Genomic DNA, 8,962 nt, shown 5'->3' with positions numbered 1-8,962 from the left:
CATCTGGAAGGAGACACCCGGGTTTGAACCGGGGACCTCTCGATCTGCAGCCGAATGCTCTACCACTGAGCTACATCCCCGCATGACAATTACGCTCCTATACAAAAGAAAATACGCACCATTGTTCCGCCTTTGAAACAAAAACGGATTTAATAGCGGCGATTTACTATGATCCTACTTTTTGCATTATCGCAAAGTACAGGCACAGATTAGAAAAAAGTAAGAACAATCTTGAAGGGGACACCCGGGTTTGAACCGGGGACCTCTCGATCTGCAGTCGAATGCTCTACCACTGAGCTACATCCCCGCATGACAATTACGCTCCTATACAAGAGAAAATACGCACCATTATTCCGCCTTTGAAACAAAAACGGATTTAATAGCGGCGATTTTAAATGATCCTACTTTTTGCATTATCGCAAAGTACAGGCACAGATAAGAAAAAAGTAAGAACAATCTTGACGGGGACACCCGGGTTTGAACCGGGGACCTCTCGATCTGCAGTCGAATGCTCTACCACTGAGCTACATCCCCGCATGACAATTACGCTCCTATACAAAAGAAAATACGCACCATTATTCCGCCTTTGAAACAAAAACGGATTTAATAGCGGCGATTTTAAATGATCCTACTTTTTGCATTATCGCAAAGTACAGGCACAGATAAGAAAAAAGTAAGAACAATCTTGAAGGGGACACCCGGGTTTGAACCGGGGACCTCTCGATCTGCAGCCGAATGCTCTACCACTTAGCTACATCCCCGCATGACAATTACGCTCCTATACAAAAGAAAATACGCACCATTATTCCGCCTCTGAAACAAAAACGGATTTAATAGCGGCGATTTACTATGATCCTACTTTTTGCATTATCGCAAAGTACAGGCACAGATTAGAAAAAAGTAAGAACAATCTTGAAGGGGACACCCGGGTTTGAACTGGGGACCTCTCGATCTGCAGTCGAATGCTCTACCACTGAGCTACATCCCCGCATGACAATTACACGCCTATAGAAAAGAAAATACGCACCATTATTTCGCCTTTGAAACAAAAACGGATTTAATAGCGGCGATTTTAAATGATCCTACTTTTTGCATTATCGCAAAGTACACGCACAGATTAGAAAAAAGTAAGAACCATCTGGAAGGAGACACCCGGGTTTGAACCGGGGACCTCTCGATCTGCAGCCGAATGCTCTACCACTGAGCTACATCCCCGCATGACAATTACGCTCCTATACAAAAGAAAATACGCACCATTGTTCCGCCTTTGAAACAAAAACGGATTTAATAGCGGCGATTTACTATGATCCTACTTTTTGCATTATCGCAAAGTACAGGCACAGATTAGAAAAAAGTAAGAACAATCTTGAAGGGGACACCCGGGTTTGAACCGGGGACCTCTCGATCTGCAGTCGAATGCTCTACCACTGAGCTACATCCCCGCATGACAATTACGCTCCTATACAAAAGAAAATACGCACCATTATTCCGCCTTTGAAACAAAAACGGATTTAATAGCGGCGATTTTACTATGATCCGACTTTTTGCATTATCGCAAAGTACAGGCACAGATTAGAAAAAAGTAAGAACAATCTTGAAGGGGACACCCGGGTTTGAACCGGTGACCTCTCGATCTGCAGTCGAATGCTCTACCACTGAGCTACATCCCCGCATGACAATTACGCTCCTATACAAAAGAAAATACGCACCATTATTCCGCCTTTGAAACAAAAACCGATTTAATAGCGGCGATTTACTATGATCCTACTTTTTGCATTATCGCAAAGTACAGGCACAGATTAGAAAAAAGTAAGAACAATCTTGAAGGGGACACCCGGGTTTGAACTGGGGACCTCTCGATCTGCAGTCGAATGCTCTACCACTGAGCTACATCCCCGCATGACAATTACGCTCCTATACAAAAGAAAATACGCACTATTATTCCGCCTTTGAAACAAAAACAGATTTAATAGCGGCGATTTACTATGATCCTACTTTTTGCATTATCGCAAAGTACAGGCACAGATTAGAAAAAAGTAAGAACAATCTTGAAGGGGACACCCGGGTTTGAACTGGGGACCTCTCGATCTGCATTCGAATGCTCTACCACTGAGCTACATCCCCGCATGACAATTACGCTCCTATACAAAAGAAAATACGCACCATTATTCCGCCTTTAAAACAAAAACGGATTTAATAGCGGCGATTTTAAATGATCCTACTTTTTGCATTATCGCAAAGTACAGGCACAGATTAGAAAAAAGTAAGAACAATCTTGAAGGGGACACCCGGGTTTGAACCGGGGACCTCTCGATCTGCAGTCGAATGCTCTACCACTGAGCTACATCCCCGCATGACAATTACGCTCCTATACAAAAGAATATACGCACCATTATTCCGCCTTTAAAACAAAAACAGATTTAATAGCGGCGATTTTAAATGATCCTACTTTTTGCATTATCGCAAAGTACAGGCACAGATTAGAAAAAAGTAAGAACAATCTTGAAGGGGACACCCGGGTTTGAACCGGGGACCTCTCGACCTGCAGCCGAATGCTCTACCACTGAGCTACATCCCCGCATGACAATTACGCTCCTATACAAAAGAAAATACGCACCATTGTTCCGCCTTTGAAACAAAAACGGATTTAATAGCGGCGATTTACTATGATCCTACTTTTTGCATTATCGCAAAGTACAGGCACAGATTAGAAAAAAGTAAGAACAATCTTGAAGGGGACACCCGGGTTTGAACCGGGGACCTCTCGATCTGCAGTCGAATGCTCTACCACTGAGCTACATCCCCGCATGACAATTACGCTCCTATACAAAAGAAAATACGCACCATTATTCCGCCTTTGAAACAAAAACGGATTTAATAGCGGCGATTTTACTATGATCCTACTTTTTGCATTATCGCAAAGTACAGGCACAGATTAGAAAAAAGTAAGAACAATCTTGAATTGGACACCCGGGTTTGAACCGGTGACCTCTCGATCTGCAGTCGAATGCTCTACCACTGAGCTACATCCCCGCATGACAATTACGCTCCTATACAAAAGAAAATACGCACCATTATTCCGCCTTTGAAACAAAAACGGATTTAATAGCGGCGATTTTAAATGATCCTACTTTTTGCATTATCGCAAAGTACAGGCACAGATTAGAAAAAAGTAAGAACAATCTTGAAGGGGACACTCGGGTTTGAACCGGGGACCTCTCGATCTGCAGTCGAATGCTCTACCACTGAGCTACATCCCCGCATGACAATTACGCTCCTATAGAAAAGAAAATACGCACAATTATTCCGCCTTTGAAACAAAAACGGATTTAATAGCGGCGATTTTAAATGATCCTACTTTTTGCATTATCGCAAAGTACAGGCACAGATTAGAAAAAAGTAAGAACAATCTTGAAGGGGACACCCGGGTTTGAATCGGGGACCTCTCGATCTGCAGTCGAATGCTCTACCACTGAGCTACATCCCCGCATGACAATTACGCTCCTATACAAAAGAATATTCGCACCATTATTCCGCCTTTGAAACAAAAACGGATTTAATAGCGGCGATTTTAAATGATCCTACTTTTTGCATTATCGCAAAGTACAGGCACAGATTAGAAAAAAGTAAGAACAATCTTGAAGGGGACACCCGGGTTTGAACCGGGGACCTCTCGATCTGCAGTCGAATGCTCTACCACTGAGCTACATCCCCGCATGACAATTACGCTCCTATACAAAAGAAAATACGCACCATTATTCCGCCTTTAAAACAAAAACGGATTTAATAGCGGCGATTTTACTATGATCCTACTTTTTGCATTATCGCAAAGTACAGGCACAGATTAGAAAAAAGTAAGAACAATCTTGAAGGGGACACCCGGGTTTGAACCGGTGACCTCTCGATCTGCAGTCGAATGCTCTACCACTGAGCTACATCCCCGCATGACAATTACGCTCCTATACAAAAGAAAATACGCACCATTATTCCGCCTTTGAAACAAAAACGGATTTAATAGCGGCGATTTTAAATGATCCTACTTTTTGCATTATCGCAAAGTACAGGCACAGATTAGAAAAAAGTAAGAACAATCTTGAAGGGGACACCCGGGTTTGAACCGGAGACCTCTCGAACTGCAGTCGAATGCTCTACCACTGAGCTACATCCCCGCATGACAATTACGCTCCTATACAAAAGAAAATACGCACCATTATTCCGCCTTTGAAACAAAAACGGATTTGATAGCGGCGATTTACTATGATCCTACTTTTTGCATTATCGCAAAGTACAGGCACAGATTAGAAAAAAGTAAGAACAATCTTGAAGGGGACACCCGGGTTTGAACCGGGGACCACTCGATCTGCACTCGAATGATCTACTACTGAGTTACATCCCCGCATGACAATTACGCTCCTATACAAAAGAAAATACGCACCCTTATTCCGCCTTTGAAACAAAAACGGATTTAATAGCGGCGATTTACTATGATCCTACTTTTTGCATTATCGCAAAGTACAGGCACAGATTAGAAAAAAGTAAAAACAATCTTGAAGGGGACACCCGGGTTTGAACCGGGGACCTCTCGATCTGCAGTCGAATGCTCTACCACTGAGCTACATCCCCGCATGACAATTACGCTCCTATACAAAAGAAAATACGCACCATTATTCCGCCTTTGAAACAAAAACGGATTTCATAGCGGCAATTTACTATGATCCTACTTTTTGCATTATCGCAAAGTACAGGCACAGATTAGAAAAGAGTAAGAACAATCTTGAAGGGGACACCCGGGTTTGAACCGGGGACCTCTCGATCTGCAGCCGAATGCTCTACCACTGAGCTACATCCCCGCATGACAATTACGCTCCTATACAAAAGAAAATACGCACCATTGTTCCGCCTTTGAAACAAAAACGGATTTAATAGCGGCGATTTACTATGATCCTACTTTTTGCATTATCGCAAAGTACAGGCTCAGATTAGAAAAAAGTAAGAACAATCTTGAAGGGGACACCCGGGTTTGAACTGGGGACCTCTCGATCTGCAGTCGAATGCTCTACCACTGAGCTACATCCCCGCATGACAATTACGCTCCTATACAAAAGAAAATACGCACCATTATTCCGCCTTTGAAACAGAAACGGATTTGATAGCGGCGATTTTAAATGATCCTACTTTTTGCATTATCGCAAAGTACAGGCACAGGTTAGAAAAAAGTAAGAACAATCTTGAAGGGGACACCCGGGTTTGAACCGGGGACCTCTCCATCTGCAGTCGAATGTTCTACCACTGAGCTACATTCCCGCATGACGATTACGCTCCTATACAAAAGATAATACGCACCATTATTCCGCCTTTGAAACAAAAACAGATTAAATAGCGGCGATTTTAAATGATCCTACTTTTTGACTTATCGCAAAGTACAGGCACAGATTAGAAAAAAGTAAGAACAATCTTGAAGGGGACACCCGGGTTTGAACCGGGGACCTCTCGATCTGCAGTCGAATGCTCTACCACTGAGCTACATCCCCGCATGACAATTACGCTCCTATACAAAAGAAAATACGCACCATTATTCCGCCTTTGAAACAAAAACGGATTTAATAGCGGCGATTTTAAATGATCCTATTTTTAACATTATCGCAAAGTACAGGCACAGATTAGAAAAAAGTAAGAACAATCTTGAAGGGGACACCCGGGTTTGAACCGGGGACCTCTCGATCTGCAGTGCAATGCTCTACCACTGAGCTACATCCCCGCATGACAATTACGCTCCTATACAAAAGAAAATACGCACCATTATTCCGCCTTTGAAACAGAAACGGATTTGATAGTTGCGATTTTAAATGATCCTACTTTTTGCATTATCGCAAAGTACAGTCACAGATTAGAAAAAAGTAAAAACAATCTCGAAGGGGACACCCGGGTTTGAACCGGGGACCTCTCGATATGCAGTCGAATGCTCTACCACTGAGCTACATCCCCGCATGACAATTACGCTCCTATACAAAAGAAAATACGCACCATTATTCCACCTTTGAAACAAAAACGGATTTAATAGCGGCGATTTTAAATGATCCTACTTTTTGCATTATCGCAAAGTACAGGCACAGATTAGAAAAAAGTAAAACCAATCTTGAAGGGGACACCCGGGTTTGAACCGGGGACCTCTCGATCTGCAGTCGAATGCTCTACCACTGAGCTACATCCCCGCATGACAATGACGCTCCTATACAAAAGAAAATACGCACCATTATTCCGCCTTTGAAACAAAAACTGATTTAATAGAGGCGATTTTAAATGATCTTACTTTTTGCATTATCGCAAAGTACAGCCACAGATTAGAAAAAAGTAAAAACAATCTTGAAGGCGACACACGCGTTTGAACCGGGGACCTCTCGATCTGCAGTTGCATGCTCTACCACTGAGCTACATCGTCGCATGGCAATTACTCTCCTATACAAAAGAAAATACGCACCATTATTCCGCCTTTTAAACAAAAACGGATTTGATAGCGGTGATTTTAAATGATCTTACTTTTTGCATTATCGCAAAGTACAGGCACAGATTAGAAAAAAGTAAAACCAATCTTGAAGGGGACACACGGGTTTTAACCGGGGACCTCTCGATCTGCAGTCGAATGCTCTACCACTGAGCTACATCCCCGCATGACAATTACGCTCCTATACAAAAGAAAATACGCACCATTATTCCGTCTTTGAAACAAAAACGGATTTGATAGCGGCGATTTTAAATGATCTTACTTTTTGCATTATCGCAAAGTACAGGCCCAGATTAGAAAAAAGTAAAAACAATCTTGAAGGGGACACCCGTGTTTGAACCGGGGACCTCTCGATCTACAGTCGAATGCTCTACCACTGAGCTACATCCCCGCATGGCAATTACGCTCCTATACAAAAGAACAGACGCACCATTATTCCGCCTTTGAAACAAAAACGGATTTGACAGCGGCGATTTTAAATGATCTTACTTTTTGCATTATCGCAAAGTACAGCCACAGATTAGAAAAAAGTAAAAACAATCTTGAACGGGACACCCGTGTTTGAACCGGGGACCTCTCGATCTGCAGTCGCATGCTCTACCACTGAGCTACATCCCCGCATAGGAATTACGCTTCTATACAAAAGAAAATACGCACCATTATTCCGCCTTTGAAACAAAAACTGATTTAATAGCGGCGATTTTAAATGATCTTACTTTTTGCATTATCGCAAAGTACAGGCACAGATTAGAAAAAAGTAAAACCAATCTTGAAGGGGACACCCGGGTTTGAACCGGGGACCTCTCGATCTGCAGTCGAACGTTCTACCACTGAGCTACATCCCCGCATGACAATTACGCTCCTATACAAAAGAAAATACGCACCATTATTCCGCCTTTGAAACAAAAACTGATTTAATAGCGGCGATTTTAAATGATCTTACTTTTTGCATTATCGCAAAGTACAGCCACAGATTAGAAAAAAGTAAAAACAATCTTGAAGGCGACACACGGGTTTGAACCGGGGACCTCTCGATCTGCAGTCGAATGTTCTACCACTGAGCTACATCGTCGCATGGCAATTACGCTCCTATACAAAAGAAAATACGCACCATTATTCCGCCTTTGAAACAAAAACGGATTTGATAGCGGACATTTTAAATGATCTTACTTTTTGCATTATCGCAAAGTACAGCCACAGATTAGAAAAAAGTAAAACCAATCTTGAAGGGGACACACGGGTTTGAACCGGGGACCTCTCGATCTGCAGTCGAATGCTCTACCACTGAGCTACATCCCCGCATGACAATTACGCTCCTATACAAAACAAAATACGCACCATTTGTCCGCCTTTGAAACAAACACGGATTTGATAGCGGCGATTTTAAATGATCTTACTTTTTGCATTATCGCAAAGTACAGCCACAGATTAGAAAAAAGTAAAAATAATCTTGAAGGGGACACCCGGGTTTGAACCGGGGACCTCTCGATCTGCAGTCGAATGCTCTACCACTGAGCTACATCCCCGCATGACAATTACGCTTCTATACAACAGAAAATACGCACCATTATTCCGTCTTTGAAACAAAAACGGATTTGATAGCGGCGATTTTAAATGATCTTACTTTTTGCATTATCGCAAAGTACAGGCCCAGATTAGAAAAAAGTAAAAACAATCTTGAAGGGGACACCCGGGTTTGAACCGGGGACCTCTCGATCTGCAGTCGAACGTTCTACCACTGAGCTACATCCCCGCATGACAATGACGCTCCTATACAAAAGAAAATACGCACCATTATTCCGCCTTTGAAACAAAAACTGATTTAATAGCGGCGATTTTAAATGATCTTACTTTTTGCATTATCGCAAAGTACAGCCACAGATTAGAAAAAAGTAAAAACAATCTTGAAGGCGACACACGGGTTTGAACCGGGGACCTCTCGATCTGCAGTCGAATGCTCTACCACTGAGCTACATCGTCGCATGGCAATTACGCTCCTATACAAAAGAAAAGACGCACCATTATTCCGCCTTTGAAACAAAAACGGATTTGATAGCGGACATTTTAAATGATCTTACTTTTTGCATTATCGCAAAGTACAGCCACAGATTAGAAAAAAGTAAAACCAATCTTGAAGGGGACACACGGGTTTAAACCGGGGACCTCTCGATCTGCAGTCGAATGCTCTACCACTGAGCTACATCCCCGCATGACAATTACGCTCCTATACAAAACAAAATACGCACCATTTTTCCGCCTTTGAAACAAAAACGGATTTGATAGCGGCGATTTTAAATGATCTTACTTTTTGCATTATCGCAAAGTACAGCCACAGATTAGAAAAAAGTAAAAATAATCTTGAAGGGGACACCCGGGTTTGAACCGGGGACCTCTCGATCTGCAGTCGAATGCTCTACCACTGAGCTACATCCCCGCATGACAATTACGCTCCTATACAAA

The 8,962-nt window shown here is 42.5% G+C and overlaps 37 non-coding genes across 37 annotated transcripts; all 37 read right to left on the bottom strand.

The window, feature by feature from the left end:
• Positions 1 to 8: 8 nt before the first annotated feature.
• Trnac-gca (transfer RNA cysteine (anticodon GCA)) lies at positions 9 to 80 on the bottom strand. The gene has a single exon. It is a non-coding gene; the product is annotated as a tRNA-Cys (tRNA).
• A 155-nt stretch (positions 81 to 235) lies between these two features.
• Trnac-gca (transfer RNA cysteine (anticodon GCA)) lies at positions 236 to 307 on the bottom strand. The gene has a single exon. It is a non-coding gene; the product is annotated as a tRNA-Cys (tRNA).
• Positions 308 to 462: 155 nt separating this feature from the next.
• Positions 463 to 534, bottom strand: Trnac-gca (transfer RNA cysteine (anticodon GCA)). The gene has a single exon. It is a non-coding gene; the product is annotated as a tRNA-Cys (tRNA).
• A 155-nt stretch (positions 535 to 689) lies between these two features.
• Trnac-gca (transfer RNA cysteine (anticodon GCA)) lies at positions 690 to 761 on the bottom strand. The gene has a single exon. It is a non-coding gene; the product is annotated as a tRNA-Cys (tRNA).
• Positions 762 to 916: 155 nt separating this feature from the next.
• On the bottom strand, positions 917 to 988 carry Trnac-gca (transfer RNA cysteine (anticodon GCA)). Its single transcript has one exon. It is a non-coding gene; the product is annotated as a tRNA-Cys (tRNA).
• Positions 989 to 1,143: 155 nt separating this feature from the next.
• Trnac-gca (transfer RNA cysteine (anticodon GCA)) lies at positions 1,144 to 1,215 on the bottom strand. The gene has a single exon. It is a non-coding gene; the product is annotated as a tRNA-Cys (tRNA).
• A 155-nt stretch (positions 1,216 to 1,370) lies between these two features.
• Positions 1,371 to 1,442, bottom strand: Trnac-gca (transfer RNA cysteine (anticodon GCA)). The gene has a single exon. It is a non-coding gene; the product is annotated as a tRNA-Cys (tRNA).
• A 156-nt stretch (positions 1,443 to 1,598) lies between these two features.
• On the bottom strand, positions 1,599 to 1,670 carry Trnac-gca (transfer RNA cysteine (anticodon GCA)). The gene has a single exon. It is a non-coding gene; the product is annotated as a tRNA-Cys (tRNA).
• Positions 1,671 to 1,825: 155 nt separating this feature from the next.
• Trnac-gca (transfer RNA cysteine (anticodon GCA)) lies at positions 1,826 to 1,897 on the bottom strand. The gene has a single exon. It is a non-coding gene; the product is annotated as a tRNA-Cys (tRNA).
• A 155-nt stretch (positions 1,898 to 2,052) lies between these two features.
• Trnac-gca (transfer RNA cysteine (anticodon GCA)) lies at positions 2,053 to 2,124 on the bottom strand. Its single transcript has one exon. It is a non-coding gene; the product is annotated as a tRNA-Cys (tRNA).
• A 155-nt stretch (positions 2,125 to 2,279) lies between these two features.
• Positions 2,280 to 2,351, bottom strand: Trnac-gca (transfer RNA cysteine (anticodon GCA)). Its single transcript has one exon. It is a non-coding gene; the product is annotated as a tRNA-Cys (tRNA).
• Positions 2,352 to 2,506: 155 nt separating this feature from the next.
• Trnac-gca (transfer RNA cysteine (anticodon GCA)) lies at positions 2,507 to 2,578 on the bottom strand. Its single transcript has one exon. It is a non-coding gene; the product is annotated as a tRNA-Cys (tRNA).
• Positions 2,579 to 2,733: 155 nt separating this feature from the next.
• On the bottom strand, positions 2,734 to 2,805 carry Trnac-gca (transfer RNA cysteine (anticodon GCA)). The gene has a single exon. It is a non-coding gene; the product is annotated as a tRNA-Cys (tRNA).
• A 153-nt stretch (positions 2,806 to 2,958) lies between these two features.
• On the bottom strand, positions 2,959 to 3,033 carry Trnac-gca (transfer RNA cysteine (anticodon GCA)). The gene has a single exon. It is a non-coding gene; the product is annotated as a tRNA-Cys (tRNA).
• A 155-nt stretch (positions 3,034 to 3,188) lies between these two features.
• Positions 3,189 to 3,260, bottom strand: Trnac-gca (transfer RNA cysteine (anticodon GCA)). Its single transcript has one exon. It is a non-coding gene; the product is annotated as a tRNA-Cys (tRNA).
• A 155-nt stretch (positions 3,261 to 3,415) lies between these two features.
• Trnac-gca (transfer RNA cysteine (anticodon GCA)) lies at positions 3,416 to 3,487 on the bottom strand. The gene has a single exon. It is a non-coding gene; the product is annotated as a tRNA-Cys (tRNA).
• Positions 3,488 to 3,642: 155 nt separating this feature from the next.
• Positions 3,643 to 3,714, bottom strand: Trnac-gca (transfer RNA cysteine (anticodon GCA)). The gene has a single exon. It is a non-coding gene; the product is annotated as a tRNA-Cys (tRNA).
• A 156-nt stretch (positions 3,715 to 3,870) lies between these two features.
• On the bottom strand, positions 3,871 to 3,942 carry Trnac-gca (transfer RNA cysteine (anticodon GCA)). The gene has a single exon. It is a non-coding gene; the product is annotated as a tRNA-Cys (tRNA).
• A 155-nt stretch (positions 3,943 to 4,097) lies between these two features.
• Positions 4,098 to 4,169, bottom strand: Trnac-gca (transfer RNA cysteine (anticodon GCA)). The gene has a single exon. It is a non-coding gene; the product is annotated as a tRNA-Cys (tRNA).
• A 382-nt stretch (positions 4,170 to 4,551) lies between these two features.
• Positions 4,552 to 4,623, bottom strand: Trnac-gca (transfer RNA cysteine (anticodon GCA)). The gene has a single exon. It is a non-coding gene; the product is annotated as a tRNA-Cys (tRNA).
• Positions 4,624 to 4,778: 155 nt separating this feature from the next.
• Trnac-gca (transfer RNA cysteine (anticodon GCA)) lies at positions 4,779 to 4,850 on the bottom strand. The gene has a single exon. It is a non-coding gene; the product is annotated as a tRNA-Cys (tRNA).
• Positions 4,851 to 5,005: 155 nt separating this feature from the next.
• Positions 5,006 to 5,077, bottom strand: Trnac-gca (transfer RNA cysteine (anticodon GCA)). The gene has a single exon. It is a non-coding gene; the product is annotated as a tRNA-Cys (tRNA).
• Positions 5,078 to 5,232: 155 nt separating this feature from the next.
• Trnac-gca (transfer RNA cysteine (anticodon GCA)) lies at positions 5,233 to 5,304 on the bottom strand. The gene has a single exon. It is a non-coding gene; the product is annotated as a tRNA-Cys (tRNA).
• Positions 5,305 to 5,459: 155 nt separating this feature from the next.
• Positions 5,460 to 5,531, bottom strand: Trnac-gca (transfer RNA cysteine (anticodon GCA)). The gene has a single exon. It is a non-coding gene; the product is annotated as a tRNA-Cys (tRNA).
• Positions 5,532 to 5,686: 155 nt separating this feature from the next.
• On the bottom strand, positions 5,687 to 5,758 carry Trnac-gca (transfer RNA cysteine (anticodon GCA)). The gene has a single exon. It is a non-coding gene; the product is annotated as a tRNA-Cys (tRNA).
• A 155-nt stretch (positions 5,759 to 5,913) lies between these two features.
• Trnac-gca (transfer RNA cysteine (anticodon GCA)) lies at positions 5,914 to 5,985 on the bottom strand. Its single transcript has one exon. It is a non-coding gene; the product is annotated as a tRNA-Cys (tRNA).
• A 155-nt stretch (positions 5,986 to 6,140) lies between these two features.
• On the bottom strand, positions 6,141 to 6,212 carry Trnac-gca (transfer RNA cysteine (anticodon GCA)). Its single transcript has one exon. It is a non-coding gene; the product is annotated as a tRNA-Cys (tRNA).
• Positions 6,213 to 6,594: 382 nt separating this feature from the next.
• Positions 6,595 to 6,666, bottom strand: Trnac-gca (transfer RNA cysteine (anticodon GCA)). Its single transcript has one exon. It is a non-coding gene; the product is annotated as a tRNA-Cys (tRNA).
• A 155-nt stretch (positions 6,667 to 6,821) lies between these two features.
• Positions 6,822 to 6,893, bottom strand: Trnay-gua (transfer RNA tyrosine (anticodon GUA)). The gene has a single exon. It is a non-coding gene; the product is annotated as a tRNA-Tyr (tRNA).
• A 382-nt stretch (positions 6,894 to 7,275) lies between these two features.
• Positions 7,276 to 7,347, bottom strand: Trnac-gca (transfer RNA cysteine (anticodon GCA)). The gene has a single exon. It is a non-coding gene; the product is annotated as a tRNA-Cys (tRNA).
• Positions 7,348 to 7,502: 155 nt separating this feature from the next.
• On the bottom strand, positions 7,503 to 7,574 carry Trnac-gca (transfer RNA cysteine (anticodon GCA)). Its single transcript has one exon. It is a non-coding gene; the product is annotated as a tRNA-Cys (tRNA).
• A 155-nt stretch (positions 7,575 to 7,729) lies between these two features.
• On the bottom strand, positions 7,730 to 7,801 carry Trnac-gca (transfer RNA cysteine (anticodon GCA)). The gene has a single exon. It is a non-coding gene; the product is annotated as a tRNA-Cys (tRNA).
• Positions 7,802 to 7,956: 155 nt separating this feature from the next.
• On the bottom strand, positions 7,957 to 8,028 carry Trnac-gca (transfer RNA cysteine (anticodon GCA)). Its single transcript has one exon. It is a non-coding gene; the product is annotated as a tRNA-Cys (tRNA).
• A 155-nt stretch (positions 8,029 to 8,183) lies between these two features.
• Trnac-gca (transfer RNA cysteine (anticodon GCA)) lies at positions 8,184 to 8,255 on the bottom strand. The gene has a single exon. It is a non-coding gene; the product is annotated as a tRNA-Cys (tRNA).
• A 155-nt stretch (positions 8,256 to 8,410) lies between these two features.
• Positions 8,411 to 8,482, bottom strand: Trnac-gca (transfer RNA cysteine (anticodon GCA)). Its single transcript has one exon. It is a non-coding gene; the product is annotated as a tRNA-Cys (tRNA).
• Positions 8,483 to 8,637: 155 nt separating this feature from the next.
• Trnac-gca (transfer RNA cysteine (anticodon GCA)) lies at positions 8,638 to 8,709 on the bottom strand. Its single transcript has one exon. It is a non-coding gene; the product is annotated as a tRNA-Cys (tRNA).
• A 155-nt stretch (positions 8,710 to 8,864) lies between these two features.
• On the bottom strand, positions 8,865 to 8,936 carry Trnac-gca (transfer RNA cysteine (anticodon GCA)). Its single transcript has one exon. It is a non-coding gene; the product is annotated as a tRNA-Cys (tRNA).
• Between the last annotated feature and the right edge of the window lie 26 nt (positions 8,937 to 8,962).

This window comes from Euprymna scolopes, chromosome 18 (assembly GCF_053919585.1).
Source record: "Euprymna scolopes isolate OS-2025 chromosome 18, ASM5391958v1, whole genome shotgun sequence".
Classification (NCBI taxonomy): Eukaryota; Metazoa; Mollusca; class Cephalopoda; order Sepiida; family Sepiolidae; genus Euprymna; species Euprymna scolopes.
This window is presented reverse-complemented; position numbering and strand designations above follow the sequence as displayed.